Raw genomic sequence first — 13290 nt, 5'->3', positions numbered from 1 at the left:
AAGGATTATTAATCAATCTACTATGATTAAACCTTCATAATGATACGTGAGTTATTTGTCTCCACCTCCTCTCCCAAGAACGATTAGCCTACCTTTGCAAATTAGCATTTAGTGATGGCCCTTTTGCAAAGAACCACAAAGACAAAGATCTGACTTACCAAGAAGATGACAGAGGCTCTAAAATTAATTAGCTCTACTTTATGTTTTCATTATCTTTTCATTGGAATTTCTGCAGGAATTTTTCCTTCAGAACTCTCTCTACATTGGCAAAGCAAAGTGGAGCTTGGAATCAAGGGCTGCTTTGGCCAGTGGGAGGGGACTTGTCATGGTGGACTGAACCCAGCGAAGACGTCCACAAGGGACCCATCCAAGGCAGGCCTCTGAAAGCTGTGTCCAGCCACACGGGTACCTAGAAATCCACAGAAAAGACTTGTAGCCCATGGGATGAAGGGTTTCCCCACAAAAGGGAGAAGACCTTTGAGAGTGAGAGTAAGAAACATTTACTAGGTATTTCTTATCTGACAGACTATTCTAAGAGCTTACATGAATTAACTCTGAATTCTCACAACAACCCTATGAATTAGGTACTTATTATTACCCTCACTTACAGATACAGAAACTGTAGTTCCAAGTGATTTCATAATTTGCCCAAGGTCCACAGACTGAAATTTCAACCCAGGGAGTCTGACTTAACACCCATGGTCTTAACCACCATACTTTATTGACCCATTTACTAAATGTTTGCTAAGCACCTATTATATTTCCACAAATATGCTTGGGTGCTGGACCTAGAAGGGTGAAGGGGGGCAGACAAGGCTCTGAAGCCAGTGTAATGAGAAGACAGAACTAGAAGAATGACCAGGAAAAAGAAAAAACCTTTCTATGTCAGACACAAACTCTATTAGTTACAAGGGAAAGCCTGACAAAACTGAAAATTAAAACATTTAAACTTCTGTATGGCAGAAGAAGAAAAATTACCACCCACAAAGTCAAAAGAAAAACTGGGGGAAATATTTGCAATGTGTAAGTCAGAAAAAGGACTAATCTTCTTATTAACATGAGCTGCTCTTTCAAACCAAAAGATAAAAGAGTCAAGGAAATAAAAAGGCAATTCACAGAAAAATAAATACAAATGGTTGTGTAAACATATGAAAAGATGCTCATAATTACAGAAATGCTAATTAAAATGTCAATGAAATACCATTTTGTTTATTTCACAAGCCACATCAGTAAAGATAAAGTATTTAAACACAAGCACTCTCTAATCCTATTGCTAACAGCAGTGTGAACTGGCATTACCTCTGTGGAGGGCACACTTGCAATATCTATCAAAATGTTAAATGGGTGTTCCCTTTATCCAGCAATTCCATTTTTAGAAATTTACGCCATATATATAATCACACGTTAGCAAGGATGTGTGTATGTTCACTGAAGCAACATTTGTAAATAGTAAAATAAACAAGTAAAAAAATAGAAATAAATGATAGAACATCATACAATGGATACAGCTGTTAGAATAAAGGGAGGGCTTCCCTGGTGGCGCAGTGGTTGAGAATCTGCCTGCCAATGCAGGGGACACGGGTTCGAGCCCTGGTCTGGGAAGATCCCACATGCCGCGGAGCAACTAGGCCCGTGAGCCACAACTGCTGAGCCTGCGCGTCTGGAGCCTGTGCTCCGCAACAAGAGAGGCCACGATAGTGAGAGGCCCGCGTACTGCGATGAAGAGTGGCCCCCGCTCGCCACAACTAGAGAAAGCCCTCGCACAGAAACGAAGACCCAACACAGCCAAAAATAAATAAATAAATAAATAAAATAATAGAATAAAGAGAAAGGTCTTAAGTGTTGATATGGAGGGATTTCTAGGAAATATACTTAGGGAAGACAACATAGAGAGCTCCCACTTTTGTTTGGGAATAAAAGATACCCAAGATACCCACATATATGCATTGCCATGAATGGTCCAGTTCGCTGCCGAAGACATTACCACTAGAATCCTCCTCCTCTAAATAACGGTGGAACACCTATTTAAAGAACAGTTGGTAGGGACAACACATCACCAATATCCCCAGCTTTTTGAAAGTTCGCTTTCCGCCACTTTGATTTTATGAAAGATCTACATCAGTACCTGCTCTCTCTAACTGAAAGAAATCCGAAGACGATTTTCGATTTTAGAAAAGAAGGTGGAAAGCAAGAATAGCATTCGTGAGCTTGTTTTGCAGCAAGTCCAGCCGTTACAGCGGCAGTGCTCACCCCCCAGCAGCAAGAGTGGCACCACCAACTCCTTCCCCAGGAACTACACTGGGCATCGCAGCAACAAGCCACCAGAGCTTTGAACTGTGTCTGTGAGCATCTGTGCTTTATCTCGATTTATTTTGTGCATCTGTTAGCAAGATGTGTCCTAAGGTAATTGCTTCCTTGCTATACACCAGTTCCTATACAAAAGGTTTCATAGGAACGCTCTACTTTCAGATAGACTGCGGGTAGGGGGGACACTATTAGCCTGTCCAGGGTATGGATGCGTCTCACTAAGACTTGGCTTAGAGAATTATGTAGATGGTGATAAGGGTTGTAGCTTCAAACATCCTGTCATAGACTGTCTTTTGGGACTTTGTGAATAATACCATCATGAATAGAGACAACAGAAAATGTTTAAAAAACGTGAGCTGAAAAGTGAAAAAAAAAAAGAAGAGCGTTGGTAGGTAGATTACTGTTTTTTATAATCTTTCCGCAGTTTTTCTATGTAAGTTTTCAATTACGGAATATGCTCATGAATTGTTGATGCATTGTCATATTCCAGTATTTGCTCCTTGATGTGGAAAATGTGCTAAGAATTTGTAAAGATCATAAGCAGAAACATATTACATGATTCGTATATATTTTCCTAATTATCTATGAGGTTAAATGGAGAGGAGAGTTGTTAAATTCTCTTACGATGCCAAAATGAGTGAGTTTATCCCATATTTAGACAGCATTATAAGAATTATAAGAAATTCAGATATTTGGAAGAATAAACAGATCTAAGTGATGAAAAACTCAAGAAATACAGTTAGGGTAGTTTACTTAAGAGTGGAAAAACCAGGCCCATGTACAAACGATGGCCAGAACTTGTACACAAGTTAGTCATGTGCAAATAATAGGTACCATTTGTATGAACTGAATGTATACCGTTGTTGCAAAACTAAGTACAGTTTGGAGTTAAACAACATTAAGAGGGACACAAAGAGTCTTCTAAATATGTCTTCATAGACTGTTAGCTCTGTGAAACCCATGGGCAACTGGGTCTGACTTTTTCCTTACTGTATCCTTCGCACCTGACACATAATTGGTACTCGATAAGAATTCCTGTAGCATGCGTAAGCATGCTCAATGGTTTGCATTCAAAAACATATTAAACTTCAGATTTGGTTTGAAAGTGCTTCCTCCAGGATCCTTCCCTGACCTCACTCATATCTCTGGGAAATGTTTTCATAACACCAGGGCTTTCCCTTCACCTAATAATAAATTACTAGTATCTGCTGAATTGTTCATTTAATGTATTTCCACTGCTTGGCTGTGACTCCACAAGAGCATAGACCCTATCTGTCTCCTTCATAGGATCCCCAGCTCCTAGCACTCCAGGACTGGTAAATGATGGATGTGCAGTAAATATTTGTTGATTAAACACATGAGTGCATTAATGCATTTGTTTGTGCATTTGTATGCTTGTTTGTTTACCACCTAATTTTAGGCTATGGGGATTCAAAGAAAAGAAACAGAACTCTGCTCTCAAAAAGCTTATCGACAACCCAGAAAACCAAGGTATTGTCATAGTTTCTATGACATATGAGATATGGAAGGGATAATAAAGAGAGGAGTCATTTTTAACTCGGGTGGGTCAGAAAAAGCCCCACAGAAGATGTGAGATGAATCTTAAGAAATGAAAACAATATTCAAGCCTTTATTATCGCACAAAACCAACCTGAGAATCTACAATCTAAGCCTGGAGGAGTGAAGCGAGGAAAATCATTAAAGGTTTGGGAAATGTTGCTTTATGAAAATGGTACCAGCATTTGGGCAAATGGATGGACACGAATTGAAGATGAGGAGCCAACGTAAATCAAACTAAATTAAAATGCTGTCCTTAAAGCAACACACTTTGACCTTGCACAGCTGCAGATTCACACCTATTCCCACTGCAAAAATCCACCCGAGACCCAGGCAAATATAGAGTTGGTGAGTCACTCACATGTACAGACAAATTCTAGTTCAAAGTAGCTGCTGCTATTAGGGCTGCTCCCAGTTGAGATATGACAAACCCCTAGTGGGGTGAATTGGTCACTGGCCCAAGGTTCTCATCTAGAAGCTGAAAGCTGCTCTATGAAAATTCCAGAGTTTGAACAGAGTCAGAATCCTTATAAAGGCCCTGAGAATGGTTCAGTGTGTAGTTCATGTTTCTTTCTGTGTTGGTTCCCTAAATAGGGGGTCTGGACAAGAAATCACAGTAAAAAGTAAGACCTTCTCACCTCTGCTGTTTGATTTTGTTCTCAGCTACAACCCAATTAAGGTTACAATTTTAAAAGCATCCCTCCCCCATTAATATGAATTACTGATCAACTTGCAAGAATTACAATTTTTCAATATGAGAATTCTACGATGTTAGAGAGAGAAGGGAACTCAGAAGTCATCAACACATTCCTTTGGTAAAAAATAATAATAATAATAAAGTGATTTTTGGTTCCACAGAAGTTTACTGAGCACTTAGTATGAGTCAGGCACCTGGCTGACCCTCTCCTGGCCTGAGGGACCCACAGGCAAAGACAGAGCTAGGAAGCCATTCCAGGGGTCTGCCAGACCATCACACTCATACTGGATTTTAAATATGCAAATCAGCAAGTATAAAAAAACAGTTACAATTAACGGGAGCTATAAAATGCTGTTATTGGGCTTCCCTGGTGGCGCAGTGGTTGAGAATCCGCCTGCCAATGCAGGGGACACGGGTTCGAGCCCTGGTCTGGGAAGATCCCACATGCCGCGGAGCACCTGGGCCCGTGAGCCACAACTACTGAGCCTGCGCGTCTGGAGCCTGTGCTCCGCAACAAGAGAGGCCGCGATAGTGAGAGGCCCGCACACCGCGATGAAGAGTGGCCCCCGCTTCCCGCAACTAGAGAAAGCCCTCGCACAGAAACGAAGACCCAACACAGCCAAAAATAAAAACAATAAAAAAATAATAAATTAAAAAATTAAAAAAAAAATGCTGTTATTATCTTGTAATGGTTTTATTTTGAAGATTAAAAATTTGGTATAGTGATGCAATACTTATGAAAATGACATATATGATTTTGGAGGAAGCAAAAGGGATTTCATGTGATCGTCTTTTTCTCCGGTCAGTTACACCCCACCATCACCGCTGATTCTGCACTCACGTCTTTGAACATGAAGACCATCAAGACAACCAATATCATTATCCCTAAACTGTCTTATGCTTAAGATCCATGATTCTGTAAAAGTTTATTTCAAGGTATTCACCTATTTCCCTGGGGAAAAATAATTAAACCTGTGCTATGGACATTTCATTACTAACTTGTTTCATTCTTTAGTGTTCTATTCCTGAATATTTAATGGAATGAATTCCTCATGACTTGTTTCACCTCGATTTTATATAGCAATTAGGGACTCTTAATTGAGGTTTAGTTTTGCTCTTTCTTAATATTAATATCATACACATTCTCCAAGAGCCTCCAATTATTTCAAGGATGCCACAAATTCTTTGAAATTTTAAAAAATTTACTTTAGTATCACACAATTAGCTTTTACAAACATTATCTAGATTTTAGGAGGGCTAAAAGATATTGCAAAGTCAATGACCTAAATCCAAAAAGAGCTGGAAATAGATATTCTATTGTATTTAGTGGTTTCAGTTCAAGTGAGCGTATCTACCTTTTAATCATAAGAGAAAACAAAGCTCACCATTCTCAAAAAGTATAACTCACCAAACTTTCGGTGCCAAAAATGTTTTTGAAACTCATTTTATCTTACTCTTTTAACTGACCCAACTTGCTGAAAAGTGAATACACCATATACACATATCTCCCACCACTTGCATTGCTTTCTTCCCCCAAATTAAAAAGCAATGGAGGGGCTTTCCTGGTGGCGCAGTGGCTGAGAATCTGCCTGCCAATGCAGGGGACACGGGTTCGAGCCCTGGTCTGGGAAGATCCCACATGCCGCGGAGCAACTGAGCCCGTGAGCCACAACTACTGAGCCTGCGCGTCTGGAGCCTGTGCCCCGCAACGGGAGGGGCCGCGATAGTGAAAAGGCCCGCGCACCGCGATGAAGAGCGGCCCCCGCACCGCAATGAAGAGTGGCCCCCACTTGCCGCAACTAGAGAAAGCCCTCACACGAAAACTAAGAGACCCAACACAGTCATAAATAAATAAATAAATAAAATAAATAAAGTATAAAAAAAAAAAAAAAAAAAAAGCAATGGAAAGTATTTAACATCTCATCCAATTTTCAAAACTCTAAGCTTCATAAGAGCAAAGCTTATGTCTGGTTCACAACTGAATATTTGGAACTAGCACAGTGCGTGGGACAAAATAAGCACTAGAAAAAAAAAACAAAAAACAACTTGTTGAATGATGAAATGAGCTCCCTCAGTCTACGGAGAGGAAATCCAAATCCTGGAGAACAGAGGGTAAGGTGACTTGTCAAAAAGTGCAGACAGCAAATCAGAACTCGCCCCCTGCGCCCTTTCCACTCCACAGCCATCTCCTTACTGGCACTAATATCCAAGTCACAATACTTATGACCATAACTAATTTTTTGTTTTTATTCTCAACTCTTTCCAGGAATTAATATGCATTCCCTTGAGTCCACAGTTCTTTTTCACCCCTTGCCTCATGTCCGCAAAAAGTACATCTAACTTCGTATATTACACACTGACAGCCCCAAACCACCCTCCACAGAGCAATTTCAGACTCCGTACAACAGCTAATGAACAAAACATTCACTGGAACTCATGACGGCATCACCTTCCCAACCAAAAGTTCTCTTTTGGCTTCATTGATACTTGGTAGAGTGGTGTTTGTGAATACTTAACTGCCTTAAATGTATAAAAATAAGAAAAGACAAAAGTGTGATACTAGTGATAGAAAGCATATGTCTAATACACTTCTAACAACTGAGACACGCCAAATCATTAGGAATGCTGAAAGCAATTACTATTTAGTCATAGTCATGCACTTACTAGACCTAATCTGGTTCTATTGTAAAGGAAAAGAATAACACTAAGGAACACATTTGAAATGCTAGAAATTGTTTCTAAGAGTCAACGTATTGTTTAAAAAATTGTAATATTTTTTAGAGTCCTGGTCACAGCACCCCTTCAGTACAGGAATTTATCGTTCACCTTACTGACCCTTCAGCTCTTCATAGGTTTTCACAAATGTATTCCGTATGAATATATGTGACTGTCTATACTTGAGAATGAGAACCACGTATCTCCTTCGTTCCCGTCAGGTAAATAACTTTGCATCTTGATATATCTCTCATAGTGCACTGATGGGATAAGAAATTTGGGGAAAAGCCAATCTTGAGAAAGAAAGGAGAAATAATTTCAGTGAAATAATGAACCTCAATGGTACAATGATTTTAATTTCTAAAAAAAATTCTATTCTTTACAATGATACCAATTTTTATTAGGCAAAATCCAATTCAATCCATTTTTTTCCTTAAAAAGTGATTAACACTTATGAATTCGCTAACCAAAGTATACTTTAAATAGAACGTCAGAGTATGTTTGTACGTGTGTACATATTGCTTATGTGTATATCTCATACAGAGTTGTGATAACTGAAACCTTTTGATTTCACACATATAAAAATTTTTATTGAAACCAAAACACCAAAACATAATTCCTACAGAATTATGAAAATGAATATTCTGAATGTCAGTCACTTGACCACATTCAGTGGGAGACAGCTATGCTCATGCATGAATAGTATATGCTTTCCAAACCAAATCATCTTCATTTGAAAACAAGACTTTAAATGCTCAACACATGTTCAACACATACACATGCAACTGACAAATTTACATATACATTTTTCTTTTCAGAATTTTTCAAACCATTTACTATCCCATGAAATTAAAACTGGTGTCCAATTTAAAATAATAATTTTTAAATGTAAGCATTTATCCTTTTTCGGGAGGGGTTTCTAAAAAAGGGGAATTTCTAGACAGTAATATTTGAATCTGGATTTTTTTTTTAATGACCAAATTAGAAACCTCTGCAATCAGACATCTAGAATAGAAATGCCAACGGTAGTGTGTGCTGCCATAATAATGATACCCCCAAGATCAGTCCAGTGCCTGTAGCTGTGGCAGGGTCCCCAGGCAGCTGGGTAACTGCTGCTTGATCATTATGCCTGCTAAAACTGAAGCTACTGAAGTTTTAAAGAATTCATGTCTTACTGAATTTCTTTCATCTCTAATAATTACTAAACTGGCATAATTACTTATACTAGAGGTGAAATGTGATGCATGCTAAAAGCCCAAGCTGCCTAAAATTAAAGTTTAAAAAAAAAAAGCCACAATTCTACTTAGTTTTCAAAGATTTATCTTGCGTTAGGCTTTTATGCCAAGAGTTGCATAATTATTTAAACCATTTAAAAGCATTCCTTACACTATTTGATTAATACTATAACAGGGCTATTTAAATTTACTAATGTTAACTTTAAGTTTTAATTGCTTTGTAATAATATTGTTGCAGAACGTATTTTAAATCAGACAAGCACACTTTCATTACAGCAAATAAGGTATATGCAATCCTAGCTAGTGTACCATGTAATCCCCAAACAAAAAAAAGGGAACATATTTCAGATTTAATTGAAATGGGATTAGAAACTTGCATGCATCCCCCCCACAGAACTAACTTTAACCTTTGACAGCACAATGGGAGTCAGTGGAGAAAAAAATTAAATACATCTGGGAAAATACTTAGCCAGAATATCAGCTTTTGTATCAAAATTTCATTCAAGAGCATTCTTTAACATATTACTTAATGACAACATTTACATTTTAAACAATCCATAAGGCTTCTAAAATATGTTGCAAGTCTTAAAATTATTTTCTCTAAGAAATAACTAAAAACTCAACATGGTATTCATTAAATCCAGCCATGAAGAATGTATTCTATGGCAACAGAATTAGTGACATTAAACCAGCAATGTGAATTCTGTCAGATGAATTAATAAAGCACAGTAATAGGAAAAACACACCTTTCATAAAATTCTTAATTGATCTTGGTAGAATTGCTCTTTTCTACTATCAAAACCTCTTTCTCCTCATTGCATGGATTTACATCAAAATGAAAACTCAAGCAAGTATATTTGATATTATGTTTCGATTTATGTCAACAAGTATTTCACTAGAACTTACCAGACTAGCCAATTCTCAAAAACTGACTTCCTTTAAAAATAAAAGGAAGGGAGCAAAAATGTTGCTGTAAGTTGAAAAAAAATATCCTACAGATATGCTACAAGACTTGCAATGACCCAAACAAGCAAGCAGAAAGAACTAAGTGTAATTACTGAAAGCAAAAAGTTGAAAAATTCTGTCATCACTATTAGACATCACTGCTGTCAATAACTACAATGGATTTTAAGGGATATGGGAATACTCTGGCAAAACAAAAAAGAAAAATTATTAACAGCTTGCTTTATAAAAAGCTGCTAATCTCAAATCCCTTTGTAATTTCATTTTTACATGTATGCTTTTATGTTCAATATCCTATTTTTCACCCTTTTTTGACTGGATGAATAAAAGCCAACAATCCACTCATGCATCAAACAGATGTTTTTGTTTTTAAGGCCAAGTGGAATCTTATGAATTTTTGTTCCCTCCCTTTAGGAAGATGCTGCCAGAACTGCTGAAATTGTGAAACCAGCATTTTGGAAAAGACTCACTGGACCATCAGTCCTGGAAGTTTGACTAGCACTCATGGGATTCGTGCCAACTGTAATTGCTGTTTTTGTTTATGTAGGATTGTCTACTGATTGGACTATAATCAATTTAATGACTTCAACATCTAGTCAGTATAATTTAGAGGTGGTAGAGGGAAGAAACAGTCCCTGCTTGATAGATGCAAAAAAGTCCAACTGCAACTGTTTGAAGGTGGTACAAACACTGAGCTTCTGCAGTGTTTCCAATCATCAGGCTTTTTAGCATCTAAATCCAAAAGTAAATGCATATATTGCTGTGTGCTGCAGAATTAGTAGAGTATTTTGCCCTCACAATTATGAAAAAGAATATATGTAGATATTTTCTCAATATTTTTTTAAAAACTTACCTTAGGTTAAATCTAGTTATTAAAAAAGGGAGTCATGCTTCATTTATCTAAAAATAATTTTGAGCAAAAATCTATATTGCAGGTTGTAATTAAAAGCAAACTATTACTGTCTTAATGCAATAGTTTCCTTACTATGGCATCATTTCCAAAGCCAAAACTGAACCTCTAGTGATAAGGAGTTGTTTTTTTTGTTTTTGTTTTTGTTTTTTTAAGAAATAAAACACATAGAGTACAAGAGAACCACTTTTTTTTTCTTTTTTTAGTTATACTTCACCTGTCTACCTATAAGAAAATATATTTTTGACTTTGAAAAAAAATGTGTTTAAATAAGGATTGGAGAGTTTAATGTTTCTATTAAATTTAGGAGCTAGTACAAGCTCCCTGCGGCAGCTTTTTTAACACCTACAATTTCAAGAGCTTTTCCACCGGAGAATACAGCCTAGTAGATAGGTTTTCTGACTTTTGAAAGGTTATGGACTTAAAACCCATTGCCTTTTCTTTCAAATTCTATAGTTTACATTGCTTCTTTAAATTGAGAGCTGAATTTTTGCCACCTCATTATATTTTTGCCACCTCTAAATAAATTACTTCTCCTTAAAAAAAAAAAAAAACACTTTATAAGTACAAAAGAAGGTAAATGGGAAAAAAAAGGTCAATTCTAAGTGTGATAACTTCAAAATGTGCCAAGTTACAAAGGGCTAGCTACTGTGACAGCCAAGTTAAACAAGGTATTTTGGGGCTGTCTTTCTCCCTGGTTCCCACCATTTCTCTATAGAGACCCCTGGTATGGGTTTATGAACACGTGAGGGTCCAGGTATCCTAACTGTGTCTTGTGTTTAACTTGGCCATTTACATGTCTAAGTGCTCCCCTCTCTCCTCACCAGCTTTATAACTTGGCTCTTACTGAATATATCACACCTTTATGAAGTGGACCACTTTTTCCTTCTTACAAGTGCTTTTTGGAGTAAATTTCCCCCAAAATTGTTTTTATCAGGTAAAATGGCAGAGAAACTTCCATCAGAGAAGCACCACAAGAAATAGAATAAAGAGCCAGCAAGAAAAAACAGAAGTAGGTCACAACTGACCAATTTGATGCCACTGATTTGCTACCTCAGAAAACAAGCGGATAGCAGGACTATTTTCAGGCAGGTAATCTATTCAAATCTCGTGGTTACTCTCAGGAATTGAGATAAATAGATAAATAATGCAAATGGGGTAGAGGGTAACTCACTTAATTGTCTGACCATCCATGCCTCTAAATACTGGCTTTAACTCTGTTTCATTAGACAGAAAGGGTTATTCTGAAGATTCGCAGCATAAGGACAGAATAAGTTTCTTGACTTTGTGTGTGGACTGAGAGAATTTTGATGCTAGGGCTCTGAGAGCAGAAGGGGTAAAACAGTTCCACGTTTCAAAATATAGTTCGCAGCTTTCACAAATAGAAAAGTGAATCTCTTTGGTGTTTAACAGTTTTAATGCACTTTAGAGGATGTAAGGAGACCAAGCAGGGCACGCTCCACTGCAGCCAGAAACCTGGCAGCCACTCCCAGGAGGCAGGTTATTAGGACAATTACACAAAAGTTTGCTAAGAACAAAAAATAGTGCACAATTTAGAGTAGATATTCATTCAAAATGCTAAATTTATGAGTACCCAAAATAAATTCAACTATTAATAGAATTTTGGGTAGTCCTTATTTTTAAGGATTTGGTTGAAAACAAAAACTCCAAACTTAACCGTCATTTTGTTTTGTTTGTACCTGCCTTATGTAAACTACTCCCCTGAGACACGAGTTTCAAATTATGATATCAGAAGTGACAGCCATATCAGAAACATCTTTTGAACCTTGTTTGTTAAAGAAATAGTATGGATGTAGGAGACAAGTTGGAGACTGAATGCAGAACTTCATGTTTTATTTAGAAGGGCACATTGCATTTTCATGGTTTCCAATGCCTCCTTCAAACTGGTGAAAAGTAATCTGCAAGGTTTTGAAATACTGTCACTCCTCTAACAAAATCACCGTTTTAATCTCTTAGTTGCAAAACTACTAATCAGTTCTTCGTAAAAGAAACAAATCAAAGCTGGCTTGCTATGCCTGCTGATAGCAAAGTGTTGCTCATTGCTTATTATTATTATTATTACTATGCCAGAATATTTGTCGTAATAATACCTCCCTGGCTTTTCTAGGATCCAAGTGTGACCTTCCAAACAATATAATGGACAGAACACTCCTCGAACACATTTTGGAAAATGGAGACCCTTCCTGGAAGACACAGGGGAAGGAAAATAGTGAAGAAAAGGAGCCACCTAGAATGCCATTCTACTGCTCCAAAACCGCTACTAATATCACAATTACTCATCTGACATAGCTCAGCTAAATACGTTTTTCCAGGTAAATGCATACCCTGAAGAAAAACAAATCCACTCTTCAGCGAGGACTGTACTATTTTTATTCCTGTCTTCAGCTTCTCACCCCAAAGCTCAGCCAGCCCACCTGAGGCCATTCGCTCTTCTGGGAGCCTTCCAAGCATCTGACAGAGGAGACCACCACTGTGTTCCGTGCCCACACAGAAAATGGAAGCTAAATCTTTGTTTTTAACGTAAATATTTTATTTAGAACTTGGCACTTGAAACACAGATGCTGTGTCTTCATGGAGAAGATACCGGAATATTTTTGCGATATGACAATATAACAAAAGAATAAAATGCCCTCTACTCATTTTCACTTGCCATTTTTTTTGCTTATTAACTTAAGGACTACACAGGTCTCCGTCCCATATCCTGCAATCCGACTTGTCAAAGACTGCCCTGCGAATACCGCCAACTGACAGCTTCACTGACCGCCCATAAAATCCTACGTGCATGAGAATAAATCTTCTTTAGGAAGCCCGGGGTAGCACATGCACCACAATCAACAGAACTTTCACCGTGAATTCATTCCAAAGGCAGGCGAGCTGAATGCCCA

At 37.7% G+C, this 13290-nt stretch overlaps 1 protein-coding gene across 7 annotated transcripts in view; it reads right to left on the bottom strand.

Moving 5' to 3' along the window:
* ZNF521 (zinc finger protein 521) overlaps positions 1–13290 on the bottom strand; it is a 283477-nt gene that overhangs the window by 267003 nt on the left and 3184 nt on the right. The gene's annotated exons all lie outside the window — the stretch shown is intronic.

Source organism: Balaenoptera acutorostrata, chromosome 13 (assembly GCF_949987535.1).
Source record: "Balaenoptera acutorostrata chromosome 13, mBalAcu1.1, whole genome shotgun sequence".
NCBI lineage: Eukaryota > Metazoa > Chordata > Mammalia > Artiodactyla > Balaenopteridae > Balaenoptera > Balaenoptera acutorostrata.
This window is presented reverse-complemented; position numbering and strand designations above follow the sequence as displayed.